At 36.2% G+C, this 17,200-nt stretch overlaps 2 long non-coding RNA genes across 3 annotated transcripts in view; both read right to left on the reverse strand.

The window, feature by feature from the left end:
* The window catches only part of LOC126759126 (uncharacterized), a 28,850-nt gene extending 13,667 nt beyond the window's left edge, over positions 1-15,183 (reverse strand). The window contains exon 1 of one of the 2 annotated variants that reach the window (XR_007666956.1): positions 14,859-15,183. This is a non-coding gene — a long non-coding RNA (uncharacterized LOC126759126). Of the gene's footprint in view, positions 1-14,516 lie in introns of both variants that reach the window. The other variant, XR_007666957.1, reaches the window with a different exon arrangement.
* Positions 1-17,200, reverse strand: part of LOC126759127 (uncharacterized) — a 167,153-nt gene that overhangs the window by 29,495 nt on the left and 120,458 nt on the right. The gene's annotated exons all lie outside the window — the stretch shown is intronic.

Raw genomic sequence — 17,200 nt, forward strand, 5'->3', positions numbered from 1 at the left:
CGGCGCTGTTTGTTTCCGAAGTGTTTTCAGGTAATTTGTTTGGCCGTTTTTCTAAGCGCCATGTTAGTGGAGAAGCACACGTTGTTTGGAGAGTTTACTTTTCGTTGACGATGTGATTAATAGCCAGTGTGATGCCGGCGAGTGATGTTAATAGCTGTAGTAATGTTGATAAATACAAAAAAGTTAATGCTTCCGTCCTTGTATATTAGTCACGGGACATTTTGCACTTTACTAAGATGCTTGGCTTACTTCAAATTCGTTGCCTCACATCTAGGTTATCAAAGAAGAGAGGAAAAGGTGTAAGTTCTCATAAGGCCAGTAGAATTTTGACAAAAAAGAAAGCAATGTATTGATGAAAAGTTAGGTCTTGCGTCCAGAGGAGATACTCCGGTTGGCCATCAAAACCACTTAGGGTTGCTCAACACTTTGGCATTGGTAGGCATCTCCGCTCTGTCGGCATGAAGTTGAAGTAATTTAATTTATTTGAAACTTACGCGAAGCCAGTAAAAAGCTCAACGTTGCTATGTAACTCAAGGCTCGGCATAACAAGACGTTGGCAGCAAAGAAGCAGAAAATTACAGCAACGAAATTTCGCGTTTTCGGCACTTAAGTATAAGTAAGAGATAAAAAAATAGAGAATAATTGCAAATTATATAAAACCGTTTGTAGTAAGTAATAAAGAATTTCCTTGGCTACACTTTATCAGTTGTTAAGCACTCTACACTGTTATGGTGTGTGTTGTGGGGAAAGCGACACATTTAGCTTTATTTGTTAGAACTTGTTAGAACTTTCGAAGATTTTGATTCTTTGCCTTAAAATTTCATTGCGCAAGAAATGAGTTTTACCTGAATAAACGAATTAAGAGATTAACATATTTATACATAATGGGTTGTCAAAAACGTCTTGCGGTATTTTTATTGAAGTTTTTTTTTTTATTGAAACTGAAATGAATTTTTGATGACTCATGCCCAGCTCTTGACCGATGCTACGGCTGCTACTATGCCGGTCTCTTTCGACCAATTCAGCGATTTTATCGCAATTTTCGACGACGGGCCTTCCGGAGCGTGCCGCATCTTCGACCACCTCTACACCAGAACGAAACGGTGAAACCATCGTTGTGCGGTGGAAATGGAAACTGTATGGGGTCCATAAACTGCACAAATTTTACTGGCGGCTTGAGATGCATTTTTGCCTTTATCGTAGTACTACTGTAAAATATGCCGTATTTTCTCTTTATTTTGCTCCATGTTTGCGACGCTATAACTCACGAACGACTTAAAAGAAACGACAGTCAAACGTGTGTTAGCGCGTGAAATGAGCTTTCCAAAAAAGTATAGCATGACCCGATGCGACGAATAAAACTAGAACTACGTGCTTTCAGCGCCAACTAGCGAAAATACCGCAAGACTTTTTTGACAACCTAATATGTATGTACAAGGTGCTTTCCAAAGTAAACAGGACTTTAATAAAAAAAACAGAACAAATGATATTTTTGGCAAAATCAATTTATTTTATTCAATATAGTCTGCTTCTGCTTCAATAGAGCTTTTTGCATGGTCCAAAAGTATGTCGAACGAGTGTTTTAGCTCGTTGACCGGTATGGCCGCCAGTATGCCGGTGCAAGCCTTTTGAATGGCCTCCACGTCTGCATAATGCTTTCCATTCAAGGGCAAATGCATTTTTCCGAAAAGAAAGAAGTCGCACGGTGCCATATCAGGTGAACACGGGGAGTGGTTAATGGTTAAAATGTAATTTTTGGTCAAATAATTGTCCTTCGAATATTGGATTCTGATCAATTTTTGGTCGTCAGTCAATTTGTGTTGAACAAACCGTGCACGCAACTTTCGTAAGCCCAAATGTTGTGTCAAAATGCGATATATCGATGTTTTGTAGATGTTCAATTCCATTTCCATGAATTTCAATGATGGTTTCGTCTGATTTTTGATCAATTCAAGCACAGTTTCGATGGAATTTCCGGTGATTACGGATTTTGATTAGCTCACATGTTGATCGTCATTTATGTCCTCACGACCACTTTGAAAACGTCGAAACCACTCGTGCACTCTGCTACGGGATAGGCAATCCTCGCCATAAACTTGTTTCATCAATTGAAACGTTTCGGTAAAAGTTTTAGTAATTCTAAAACAAAATTTAGTGTTGACTCTTTGTTCGAAGCTCATTTTCGCACCGATAACACAAACATACTGACACCTAAAATAACTTCACTTCCAATCAATGAAATGTCATGAAATTCTCACTGGACAATCGATAAAGATAGCAAATTCTAACGCATCGGTCGACATTTAGATGGCCCACCAGGGGGGCTAGATACAAAATGTTCCTGTCTACTTTGGAACGCTCCATGTAATTCATTCAACTATCTTAAATATCAAAGGAGTACGTTGTTACCGAAAACCGCCAAAAAAACAGAGCTTTAGGTTGATACTAACATCATAAGAAATGGGATGACGTTTTGCCTGTATCCGAAATTACAGACGACCACAGAGTTAACTGTGCAGAGGCTTCTCCTTTGTTCTTACACAGGGACAGACACGGGCAACGCTTACTGCGGCTGTTCGTACTTGTTCTTGCTATTCGGTGTGTAATTATTATTTAAGTAGTAGAAATCTGTGAAACTGCACTATTAGAGATTAGATTTTGATGACGTAGGAGAGCGGCTGTCGGCTTCCCCGGCTTACCGAGAAAATTCACAGAAATTAAAGTCAGTTATGCTCATTTCTACACCGAAATTAGCTTATATCAAAAGCAATGTTTTGTAGTAAGTGATCTTAGCCTGCCCCTAAATGTATACTATGTCCTTTTGTTATCCTGGGACACATTATTCCAATAAGGTTTTATATATAAGTCTCTATAAGAATATCTCATGTTGAAAAACCATTTTGAATTATAATAATATATAATATTTTTATTTAGAAAATGTTGTAGCTTTTCTACTGAGAAAGTATATATTTATGATAGGGAGTAAAGCAGTTAAATCATAGTGCATTACTACATCCGGAGCAAATGCAGCGAAGTGCACCGTACGCAACGACGTCGAAAAAGCCCTTTTTTGGTAAATGATCGCCTATATTCAATAATTCAGTGCGTGCAAAACTTAGGCAGAAATGACAAAATCTACACACTATTTTATGGCGGGATTCTGTAACCAGTCTCTAGTGTCTATTTGAGATATTTTGAGGTAAAATCTCAATTTGTGACTAGTTACTATTCACTAAACAGTCTCTAATGTTAGTCTCAAAATATTGCCTCAAATTTGAGACCTGGTTAGCAGGTTACAAAGCCAAAAAGAACTCTTGTCTGCCATTTTGAGTATATCTACTGAATAGAGATCGTCATAGATATTAATCGATTGTCGTTATTTTGTAAGCAACTCAAACACGAAAAGGTTAAAAATAAATCAATTTTACATAAATTTCGTAAATATTATGAAACAAAGTCAACATATATTTCTATTTTTATTGATAATTATGTTTTTTGACTATGTTATAGAAAATTTAATATTTGTTATCGATATATTTGTTTTCATTCAAGTTTAAAATCATCTCTGAATAATGAAATGTAATAGATTTTGTGACTGTCACTTACAGAACAGCAAAATCGTCTCAAGTCTCAAAAATTGTCTCTAACTTAAAATCTCAAATTTAGAGACTTGAGAGACACTACAGAATCGCATGGTTAGTTTACACAACGTGGCTAACGGTAAATACGTTTTTGACAACTTTTGTCCTGCCAGATTAGCGTGATTTCCAAACAGCTGTGGCAAACTTGACCAGTACTGCCAAAAGGCGTATTTTTAATACATGTTGAGGGATTTTTATCATAAAAAAACCCAAGTCTTGTATTGGAACATTTCAGATAGAAGTTTTCATTCATAAAAAAATTTTTTTATAAAAAGTTGTACAGCTTAAATTATAATTGCTGTTCTAAAAACCGTATAGTTGAGTAATAGAACAAGTTTAAATATAATTTAAATATGCAATTGCTTAAACTCTTGCAACTTCCTTGTAATAATAACCGCAGTGGGCATTTATAAGCCACCGCAATTAAAATTTTAAACGCATTTTTGCCATGCGCAATTTCACCAACAACCACACAACCGCACTACCTCACCCACACATTGCCAACATTGTGTTAGATTTCAATAGTTGCTGCTTCCGTAGCCTTTTATTACTTATTCAAACCTACAAAGGAGGACTATATTTCCACTTCCCTTGACCCGACACATGTGGTTCGGGCTACACATGCCAACTTTCTACATGACCTTAGCAGTTCACCGCTCTAAAATAAATCACCCGATTCAAATAGACAGCGATTTTGCTTACATTTGCGATTGTGAAGAAGCCATAAATATGCTTGGAAAATATGTTGTGGGTGAGTACAATTGTGTGCGTATTAAGCGGACGCACCTGCAACTATTAGCAGGGTCAACCTGTGATATTGATGTATTTGTGCATGAAGGAATAGTGTCTGTGGAATGCAAATAGATCTGCATTTTTAATACTTATTGAATGTATTCTAGTTGCAAAAAATAGAGATATGTGGTGAATATTTAGATCAAATACACCAGACCTCACACTCCCAATCACACCATGCACGACCATAAGACTGAGGATATCACTACCCAAGATAGCACCACACACAATGATATTTCTGTTCATGATTTCACTCGAAACGGCTAAGGATTTATACCGTAAAACACCTCCAAATGTAAATTTATATATTCTGAAGTTTTCTTTACGAAAATAAACTAAATTTTGCAAGCAAACCATGACACATTTTAATTTAAACTCTCATGCAAGTAATGAGTGCTTTACTAAAGTTTAGGTACCGTCATATCTATCGAATTTCTGATAAAGTGGTTTCCCTCCAGTAAATTAGGAATACAGTTTAAAAGGTTTATTTTTAACAACCTGAAAGTGACAGCTGTTTGAGAACCGAGTTCAAACATCTTACTCGTACGAGTTGTTTATGCCGTGATGTGGCATGATGATGATTTGTCCTTTACTTATGACCACTTGTTAATTGGCGTATTATTGTTACCAATATGAAATTGTTGTTACTGGCTGGAATGTTTAAGTGACTAAATTGACAATCAGTGGTGGTGTCGGACTTTAACAATTAATACAGTTATTATTAACAATGGCGACGGTGGCTAAAAGGCTGTGGGATTAGTGCCAACCAATTTGTTGGGGTCTTCACACGCCACAGCGACAGTTGGCAGACAAAAACTAGGCAATATGCGCAAACTGCCTTGTTTTTGGCAATGAGGGGGAATGGAAAGAATATCCAAGAAATGCAGATCGAATGCTAGAGGCAACGTGCTACAAATGAACAGTCTACAGTTGAAAAGACAAAACTGGTTTTTTGGTTGGTGGTACAGATTTCATTTTATTTTAATATATTTTACTTTTTTGAGTTTTGAAAGGGAATTCTATTTCCTTTTGTAAAGTATTCACTTTGTAGTTTGGAGCCCATTTACTGAATCAAAAGTTACATGCAAAGTTTGCTTCAGTGCAAATATAGTTTTTCACCAGTTTTAGTTCAAACACTGCTTTCAATACTATCTTAGCAAAGTCTCGCGTACTGGTTAAATTATGTTGCTCATACGCCATGGGTCACACAATATGTACATTTATATGTCTTACAAGCGCACCCAAACGCTTGCGGTGCTGACTTTTGGTTGAAGTTAGCCCGATTTACAGTCAACTTCCTGTAAGATTTTAAAATAACAATGCGATTTATGTGGCCTTTGGGGAGAGGACAATGAAACTGAATTTTTTTTTACGAAACACAACTAGAAATGTTTCTTTCAGAAATTGAACACCCACTGGGGAATATACATATATATTTCCGACTGGGAATATGTATTTCCGACGTGGTACAAAGCACTTGATATATGCGAATGCGAAAACCAAGCAAAAATATATTCAAAGGATTTACGGTGGTCCCATATGTTATATAAATAAATATTTCCTTTAAGGCATATTTATCGCTTTTTATTATGTCAGGAACTACTGCTTAAATTACATATCTTCGCTGAGGACATTTTCTTAGGTATTAGGTCAGCACAAGTTATTTGAAAAATAATTTTGTGCAAGTGTCTTAATATCCACACATACAATTTTCTATAAACTTTTATTTATTTTTTTTCGTATTCTGAAAACTAAGTACATGTTATGACCAAACTCAAAGTTAAAAAGCTTAGGAAGGGAAGCAATTAAAAATCACATTAAAGGCAAAGCGGAGTTTCAGCGAAATTGTTATCTTTTCAAATAAACAAATTAAATCTGAAAATTGATACTCACGGACTTTTACTTATACATATATATTTCTTTACAAGAAGTGATAAAGCTTATACAAGCAAACCATAATAAAACCACGAAAATTTTCTAAAGAGAACAACTCAAAAGAAAAAAGACAAGAAAAGAGGCAACCCTTGAGCGCACAAGTAGTGAAGTGGCTTAAGAGGTACACTCCCCCTAAACAATGGGAATATATATTATATATTTGAATATATGTACGTCTCAAGGAGTGAGACATGCACAGAACACTCCATTGTGTGGTGGAAAATATGTGAGTGTGTGGTGGCGGCATTGTTGGCCACCCAAGCGAAATAATAACAACTCTCGTACAGAGAAGTCTACTTAGCTCATTTTGCTGTGTTCGTTGTGTTGTTATCATCGTGTTGACAATTGCGTAAGTGCATCAACGCATATAATCATTACTCTTACGAACAAAATACACAATTGCACCCGGTAAGAAAGTAATAAAAAATATATATCTGTAAGGATTTTTCAAATTAATCCGAAGATATAACCGTTTAAGTGGCATGGCAATTGGACCGGTACACGTTCACGTATAATTTTAACTTTTTTCTATGCAGTTGCCACACTACGCTTTTATCAATTGCCAAACAACGTTCGAAATGCGGACCTTTTGACTAGAATACCCATTTAAGTTTACGAATAAGAACTTCTGGTTTGCTAGTAAACGTATTAACAACTAATGCTGGTGTAACATTTTTATATATCAATATATTTTTATTATTCCCGATATAGGCGCTTATAGCTGACATTTGGACAAATGAACATCTTTTAATATGTGTTTTCTTTGTATTTTATTTGACAGACCATTCCGTTACTTGTTGACACGAAAGGGCGTCACACCACCTTTCTATCGAGGCAATTGTCGGGCGTTGCCACATTTAAGCTGTACATACAAGTATGTCTGCTTAACCACATAAGCCGTAATTTAGGAAATTTTACTATCCACATTAAATCATGAGCGTATGTGGGACAACATCCGCAGCAACGCTTTTGGTACTTTCAACAAATGAAGAGCACACAACCAACTATATACATATGTACTACAAATATCTGGGATAAGAATGCTGTTGTTGGGCGTCTGTTGAGAGCAAAACTTAATATTCACAGCTCACTTGAGAGTTTTAAACTATGTAACCACAAACATATATGTATAGCATACCTACATAAATATGTTTGGGAAGAGGGCAAAATATTTCACTGTTTGGTGAGAGTTCAAGCATACACATATGTGTGTATGCCATCTAATACTTATTCTTTGTCACGTATGTATTGGTGTAATTAAAAAGACAAATAAAAGTTTCAAACGGTTCCACGACCTTGTCCTGGGAGTCGCATGATTAATTACATTTAATTATTCGATTATGAGAGAAACTAAATTTGTCTCCAAATTACAATATTTTGCATACTTATATATGTTTGTTTCCTTTTTTCTTCAATCTCTTTAGTTAGTTCTATATAGCTTCGGTTTCTTAAAAAGATCCCTAGTTATCACGCAAAAAATCTATGATTGCGATAGAGGCTGCTCAGCATCTTTTGTTGACAGCAGTCATCATGAAATTATCCTAACTTTCCGTAGAAATGTATGCTCAGTTGTGAATTAAGTTTATCAACGTCCCTGTCTATCTTCTCTAACATTTTTTGAACGAGTTTGTTCATGTTTCGGCATATGCTACTACCCTCTTAGTTGCTTCGTTATAAATATATATTTTATGCGTTCTTTAAGCTGAAGAGAAGCGTTAAAAAACTTAAGAAAATTTATTTGATTAATTTCATTATCTGTGAGATAATTAAGTTCACAACGAAAAACTAAATTACTTTTTTAGACTTCTCAAATCGGAACTGGCAGCTTTCGTTCGCACTGCGTACTTGACATAAATCCAATGCACATATGCCATTAAATGTCGACTACTAGATGACACCTAACAAGAAAGCAGCCACTGAACCAACATGGCAGCAATTATGGAAATACCGAACTCTTACCATTTTACATATACTATGGTGCAGTTTGTACGTCACTTCTTCATCAATACGAAGTAAACATTTGAAGGTAAGGAATTGTGAACTGAGACCTCTCAAATCTACAAGACATACATCACTTTATGTTTGAATTCAAAAAGTTTCCTTCTCTTACATCTTGACTCAAATGTGGATTGATATGCACTTCACAGATTTTATGTGGTGAATTTTTAGACCATTTAAACCAAATTTTAGTAACCGAGAGTGTTGGAAACGCTGAGCTTGGCTCTATACACATGTTATTGAAGTGGTTCAGAATAGAAACATAGATTCCTAAGACGGAAGTATTTTCAAGCAACAAAAGATATTTTCTAGCAAAGAACATAACGTCCTCTTCCTGTTCCTAGCACCATTTTAACAATTTCTTCATAAGTTTTGATTTTAATTGTAGATATTGGATTTTATTGTAACCACCACTCAACTGACTGCGGTGGGAATGATGATAGCAATTTGATGACTACTTGATTTCAGGAAACTCACTGTGGCTACAAAGAAATTCATTTGCAAATTTTTCATTTAAAATTCGATTAAATTTTAAATTGTTTATGGTTTTATATTTCTTGGTGTGAGTTCACAATAGAGCTGGTTGTATAGCTATGTATGGTACAATAGTTCATAAATTGACACTTAGTTATATCCTAAATATTCAGAAAAGTCGCATAATTTATGTTACGAATACGACCCGGTCCACACATTCTGCTTGCGTTGCTTTATGTAGTTTTTTATTATTCATTTAAAGCCTTCAGTTAATTATTTATGTAGCCTGGGACGCTTTCTTTGGCATGGACATACCCTACAATTACCACTGCAGCTGTTTTTTTTTTTTCTTTCTGACAATTGCAGCTTGTTTTCTTCAAATGCATTATTGTATATTATTTTGAAACTATTTTGATGTTACGGGCTTCTATGTACTGTCGGCACCTAAAGTCCACGGACTTTCAGAACATTTTTGTTTACATATTTTTTGTTGCTTTCACAAGCGATTGTAAATGTGAAGGTAGAAATTCTATGCTCAGTTATTGTTGTTGTTGATTGTGTTATTGATGTTGCAGTTGCTCTGTTGAGATTTTATGTTGTTACTGATTCTTCCGTTACTGCACTTAAGCATCGGTTGGAGTGTTTTCGTCTGTTTTCCCTCAATTGCTTACGATCCTTCATACTCTTCTTCCGCTGTTTTGACTGTTCACCACTTCGGTTCCGCACTTTTAAACTCTCTTCTCCTTGGCATTTACCTCGCTTAACGGTGTTTGTGGTTTTTCCGCCGTTTTGATTTTTTGTGCCAATAAACTTTGAAGTGTTGCCGGCTTTTATACGCCTTGTGGTTTAGCTGTTGCTTTGTCTGCTAGCACCCCTAACTTCCCCTGTGGATTTTAAACGCAGACAACTCACTTACTTCCTAAGAACAAAAAACACGTTTGTTCTTTTCGTAGAAATGTACCTATGTCCGTGTACTAACTACTTATATGTGGGCAAAGGCAGCTGCGCAACCAGCAACAACAAGTTTTGCTGAGCATAGAAGGCCGCTCGACAGTTAGGTGCTTAACCCGTGGTGGGTCACTGTGCTCTTCATCTTCCAGAGTTAAAGCAACAATATAACTTTAATTTTATTAGATTTATACCGTATAATTTTGTTGTTCATTTTATTCAATTTATTGAATAAGAGTTAATAAAAAGATTTTTTAGTCTCAGAAGTCAAAATTCTCATAAGAAGGTCAAACCGCTGAATTAAAAATTTTAATTAGCGCAATAATACGTTAACGTCAAACACATGTGGAAACGTTTGGATGTGTTCAGACTTTTTCCGCTCCTATTTATAAGTACATTTTCTGTTTATGTGAAACTATATCATGAGATTACTTCCTTCATCACATACACATGCGCATTTGTGTATGTCGAGGTGAGCTTTTGCTTATGAGGTGAATAAAATTATGGCTGTTGTCTGCGCATATCCTCTACTCTGTGGTGAATTCAACTATAATAAACATCTTTCGCACCAGTATGTTAGTAAATACAACTATTCGTCAAGACCGTCTTCTTATAGGTGTGGAAGGACCAATAAACAATTGAGTTGCTTTATTTTGTCACCAAGGAAGGCAAAGGAGTAGGATAAATCCGAATAAATAAACAAAAATTGTGTTTTAGAATTTCTTAAACAATAATTGAAATTAAATATTTACACTTTTTTTCGTTTGTTAACGTAGAGCACTAAATACTGATTGTTTAAGATTTGAATATGCGCTTGGCCTTTTATAACCTTGGTGGTTCGTGGTTTGCTTCCTTCAATTTTTATTGACTACAGCGGGGTAAATAAAACAGCAAAGCATTTTCTATGCATAAAAGTTTAAAATAAGTAGAGCGAAGTGAACATCAGACAGTTAAAAATTGATATCGAATATATCATATATATATGTTTGAATATATTTCCATAATTTTCAATAACATTTGACTAAATTCCTAAACTAGTTTTAAGATGTAGAAAGGATGCTTTGATTCAGTTCAAATCAGTGAATCTTAAAGACGAACAAACGATTAACTATCAACATTATTAATCAAAAGCAAACAGGAAAAAAGAAACGCTTTGCTTATCGGTCTGACTTTTCACGCCAAATTAAAGTAAACAAACGAGCGATTTCCTTTAGCCGGAAACAATTTATCGTCTTTGGCCTGGCACTTGAGTGAAAGGTTGAATCCGATATTCTTTATACGAGTATCTATTATAGTGCGGGAGTAGGCGGCAAAAAGGCAAATAAGCTTTTTTTCCATGTTGTGCGATAAATAAATTAACCCATCATGTATACTATAGTAGTATATATAAAAAATTTTATTAGTTTTTACAAAACTAAATAATGATCAAAGCGAAAGTACTTGTCAAGGAAATGAGCAGACAGCGTGATGGAGTAATGGGCCAACTGCTAAGAGCGTGATAAGAAATTATACTACTTGAATATCTACCATTAGTCTAAAAAGTGTTGAACAACTTGAATAGTGGTGATGTAGTAGGAATTTTCATTTAGCTCAGATAAATCAAAAAGACGAACTTTTTTGGTTAAATATCTACCAAAATATATAAAGAAATCAGAGTCACGGAAAAGATGAAATTTGTAATGAAAAACCAAAAGTCAATTTGTTTGTTACTTTTTGTTGGTTTGGTGAATATTTCTCTGCACAAGTAGCTACTAAGTAATCTTTTATTTCAACTTTGTGTTATTTTCGTCGAGACTTCTTGCCTTTTGTTTTTTCCAAGCAAAACTTAAGCTTACGTGTTTCTGAAATATATCAAAACTTTGAATACCTATATCAAGGGATGAAAATCAACAAGACCCACACAAATTCATTACTTAGTGTCTTCACCTTAAAAAAATAAAAACTAATCAATTTTAGGAGCACATTCAAATTTAAAAAATAATATACAATTTTAATGATATGGAGGCAAATAATTTTAGCCACCAATACAAGCACACTAATCGTCTTCAAATTTCCAACTAAAATTCAATCAACCGTTGACATTTATGGAGATTCTGGAAAAAACATAATTACAAAAGTGTTAATAAATATATAAATATTCTTGCCAGAAAAAAACATAGCCTAGGCACTTTCACCTAATAAATAGCAACAATATTTATACCAAAACCAAATACCAGGGTTTGTCGGAGGAAACCTTAATTGCCGCAATCAATTGTTTGGCTGCATATTGCATAAAAGAGAGAGTGTTCTCTTAGGAAGGTGCCATGCGACATATTCGAGACCACTTGCTGCAACCCGCTGCCATCTCCTGGGCTATTGTCAATAAAGTTACTCAATTGACTCAGCCTCCTTAGTTAGAATATACGCGCTAACTACATAGTATGTACATGCAAACATATATACGAATCAGGCCCCTGGAGAGGAAACCGAGAAAATGGTTTGACTTATGTTTTTCGAAATTGGGGCATGAACTTTCGGAGTAGTGCAGCTGCACATTTTATTGTTTCAACACCTTCATTATTGCAGCTCCATTTGCCAGTTATGCCACCGTTGCGGCTATGACACAAATGCCACTCCAGTGTAACGGTAAAGACAAAAAGGAAATAATTCAGCGAAAATGGAGAATTATTTCAAAATGCAACATAAATATCGGCGAAGTGCACCAATTGTTGCAACAGAGACAACGCGAATTGTGGCACTCGGATAATAAGTGCGATAATATCCAGCAACAATAATAGCAAAAGCTTCGGGAAAGGTGTAAAGTGAATGGATGAAACGAACAATGCAGATGCCACACTAGCCAGCACATGCTACAAAAGGTGGCAAGTTGTGAGCTGTCAACAGTTACGCGTGCCACAAAAGCATTAGCATGGAAATGCGAAAATACGAACAGCACAATAACAGCATTGTCAAGTGTTGCAACAATCGCACATTAGCAACGCAAAGTTCGCCGCGAATGAATACCGATTTCTCTGCCTCCGATTACCTTATTTCCGCTTTACTACAATTTTCTTGCTGCACCTCGTTGCTGGATAATCTTAGGAAAATGAAACATTTGTTTGTCACATTTTTTCACTTTGCGGAAGCAATTAGCCTTTATTTTTTGAGAATTTTTATTTATGGTTGGGAAAGTTGCAACACGCGGCTGTGTATGTGTGTATATTCATTGGACTTGCTTATGCTCCAGGGTTTTTGGGCTCACTTGACTTTTTTCTTTTAGTGGCAATGGAAAATTTTGTTGTTATTGGATTTCCTTTAAAATTTCTTCAGAGTAATTTTGTGCAATGACCTTTTCCTGATTGAGTGCCTAAAGCAAACAAATTTACCACGCTAAAAGCCGATCTCTGTGACTGACAGTCTCACCTAGAAATCTTATTGCTGTCCCCTTATGATGACTTTGCAGTAAGAGCAGACGTTTTTGCATATTAAATTTAAACAGTTCATCTGTTGCTACTCTGTTGTTTGCTCACTTAAAGTCAAGCGAAGTCAATGTCCTACTTCGCCTGGTTTGTTCAAGTTTATTCTTCAGTCAACAAATAAAACTACAGAAAACATTGATTGCATGTCGTCACTAAATCTCCACCCACACAAATACTTAATGCACGTGTTCATAAACTGTAAGATTCTGGCAGCGTACATAAGTAAATGAGGCAGCAGAACTTTTCTGCGCCCCACTGAGTTCATGGAAACTCAATCACACACGATTTTACCATACAAAAAGAACTTAAACTCACACAAACATGAAACCACAAATGTGGCACGTCCCTCAAATGTTTTGGAAAATGTCAAGGACGAAGGCAAGCATTTGCAAGAAATAATATCTGAACATGTACTGAACGGAGGGGGTTTAAAACGAGCAGGTACAACGCATTTATAAGCCTTCCCACCAATGGGAGATTGTGAAGGGCACAGCGCAGCAGGAGCTACTGTCACTGACTTAGATTTCGTGATTGGATTTCAGATGGTGGCACTAGGGCTCTGAGCATTTGAGCATCTTGTGTCTCTGAGGGTTTCGATGAACTTGCGTCTTTGACAGTTGTTGGTACGCATTTCCGTTCGCTAGGCTTGCTTATTCTTTTTTTCTTGCTCATTTTTGCTTTTATTTTTGCACCGCATCATATACCACTTCCTCAGTGCCACACAACAACAAACTGTACACATGAAATCGTACATCACACATGAATTTACGCGAACGAATGCGAGTTCGTCGCTGCATTGGTCCGTGGGTGAACGTATGTATGTCGATACTCATTTCTGTGTGAAATATATTTGACAACTCTCGCTTAAACTGAAATTTCTTGCGAAATCAAACTTATTTACTGCTTGCAATATTTTTATAAAAATTAAATTTTGTTCGTAACATTCCCCTCACATTTTTATTTCACAGTGCGAAGTTGAGCAGTTGTCTATTTTTATCTCAAATTAAGTATAAGACACATAATTGAGACCGAAAGTATTAGAAATGTTGTATTCAAAAATGTAACGTTAAAACCTAAAATGCAATCGCAGCCAAAGCAAAAATTAAAAGCAAACACAGTCCCGCAAAGGACCAAAAATAATAAGCAGGAAGTAGAATCACTAAAGTGCCTCACTTGCCGCAAATTTGTTGCAGCAAGCTAAATAAAACATGAGAACATTTACATTTTTAATAAGCGCTAAATAATTTAGAACTAATGACTTTTCACGTACATTTCGAAATTTATGGTAACGGTGCTTTTGCTGTTTACCCAGAGGTATGTTTTGGGTCCTTGTTCTGTTTTTCATTGTCTCAACGGATATGCTGATTGAGTGACGGAAACCGTCAGCTGAGGCACGGAAAGCATGAACGGCTGTCAAGGGACGCATCTAGGCATTTAATTAAATTTTGTAAAAAAAAGCGATAGAAATGCGCCGGTTTAATAACATTACGAACACAGACACGCGTCTTATACACTGAACACAGGCTGGCGTAACAATTTTCACTCAAAGTTATACTGGCGCTATTTTGGCACGATTTTTATCCTTAACCACTTATCGCCTATTTGCACTTACGTAGCCCTTTCCAAACAATTTCGTTGCCTCACTTCTTTTTTTACCATATTTGTGCCGCGCGTCTAACCACCGACTATGCGAGTATTTACAGACCCTTGCTGTCAAGCGCTTATTGTCCTGATGAGACTCATTTTATTTCACTTTTAATGCTTTACTGCAAACAATAATAGTTTCCCTCAAATTTATTTATTTCTTTTTTTTAATTTCCTGCGAAAGCTTGGCTTCTGTTTAAATTTTGTGTATATTCGTATATTTTCGCACTGGTCGTTGTTGCCGACAAGTAGCGAACTAACTTGTTCAAACTCTCGTTCTAAACTGAACTGAATCTCCTCTGCGACTGAGGTAAAAGCCAAGGGCTAGTCGTGAACGAATGTCGGAAGGCGCAAATGCGAGCATCGCGGATGGAGTGGCTGTGTGTGTGTGAGAGCACCTGTGTTGGGACTAGTGCTGCTATTGCTGCACCCTTCAGCACATCATTGTTGTCCACGTGGTCCCTCTTGTTGACAGCGACGCTGTTGTAATAGCATTTGCCGGTGCTGTTAGCTTCGCCATTTTCTGTTTGCGTTTGCTTTACTGTTGTATTCGTAACTGTTAAAGTTAACAGTGGTGTTAACAAGGAGTGTACTATGTTGTTTAGTCAGCGGATTCAAGGCATGCTTTTAAGCGGACAAGGTTTCATGTGAAAGTACATATTATTCTGTGAAATAGGATGGGTTTGGTTATGAAAATACCAAAATCAAATAACGAAAAGAAAAGCAAATGAAGAGAGAAACAAATGCACTCGTAATACTGTGTTAAGCCTAGTTGTACTAAAATTTTCATTTCATGGTCTCTCTTTTATCTTCTCTTCTCTTTTGTGTATGTTTAGATCCAACACACCGGTTATGAGTTCTTTTCTAAAGTGTAAACAAACAGAGAGCCGACACTCACGTATTCTTGACAAAATAGAGAGCATTAACTAGTGTTGAGAGAATTTTCTTTGAACTCGTGTAATTCGATTCGCATTGGGGTAGCTGAAGGCAATATTGTGAAAATACAGCGATGTAATGAAGAAGCCGTGAAGTAACCATATTCCAAAAACTTTGCCCATAGAAATTTTGAGGTTATAAAATAAATCGGATTTTCTTAAACTATATAGTAGGTCTTCTCTTTTTTCACATATAATCACGACCGTAGACGGGAGGAGGCTTATTAGCCTTGGCGTGATAAAAAGTCAAACTGAACTTCCCGATGGCAAAATACTGATACTGAACAAGTAAGGAAGGGCTAAGTTCGGGTGTCACCGAACATTTTATACTCTCGCATGATAAAGTGATAATCGAGATTTCATTATCCATCATTTACATATTTTTTTTATTTTACTGTAAAATTAATTAGATTAGTAATTCCTGAGATATGGTTTTTGGTCCATAAGTGGGCGACCCACGCCCATTTTCAATTTTTAAAAAAAGCCTAGGTGCAGCTTCCTTCTGCCATTTCTTCCGTAAAATTTAGTATTTCTGACGTTTTTTGTTAGTCGGTTAACGCACTTTTAGTGATTTTCAACATAATTTGTATGGGAGGTGGGCGTGGTTATTATCCGATTTCTTCCATTTTTAAACTGTATATGGAAATGCCTGAAGGAAACGACTCTGTTGAGTTTGGTTGACATAGCTATAGTAGTTTCCGAGATATGTACAAAAACCTTAGTAGGGGCGGGGCCACGCCCACTTTTTCAAAAAGATTACGTCCAAATATCCCCTCCCCTCCCCTCCCTAATGCGATCCTTCGAGCCAAATTTCACTTTAATATCTTTATTTATGGCTCAGTTATGACACTTCATAGGTTTTCGGTTTTCGCCATTTTGTGGGCGTGGCAGTGGGCCGATTTTGCCCATCTTCGAATTTAACCCTTTTATGGAGAAAGGAAATATGTGTACCAAGTTTCATCATGACGGACGGACAGACAGACAACCGGATTTCAACTCTACTCGTCACCCTGATCACTTTGGTATATATGACCCTATATCTGACTCTTTTAGTTTTAGGACTTACGAACAACCGTTATGTGAACAAAACTATAATACTCTCCTTAGCAACTTTGTTGCGAGAGTATAAAAATCGGAAACAGTCTTAGTTAGTCAGACAGTTAGTCTTTTATTTGCTCTTTTTCAATATACACAACTTGTGTAAAACTAGTCAGATGACCTCGCAAATATCGTCAAAAGCAAGCAAAAACCAGAACTTCAATTTTTCGGTATTATATAGAGAGATACATCAGTATGCCTCTTATCATAACTTTTATTTTTTTCTGTAGTGTATCCTTATAATATATATTGGCATAAACCTTATATCTCATACCTC

Source organism: Bactrocera neohumeralis, chromosome 5 (assembly GCF_024586455.1).
Source record: "Bactrocera neohumeralis isolate Rockhampton chromosome 5, APGP_CSIRO_Bneo_wtdbg2-racon-allhic-juicebox.fasta_v2, whole genome shotgun sequence".
Lineage (NCBI taxonomy): Eukaryota > Metazoa > Arthropoda > Insecta > Diptera > Tephritidae > Bactrocera > Bactrocera neohumeralis.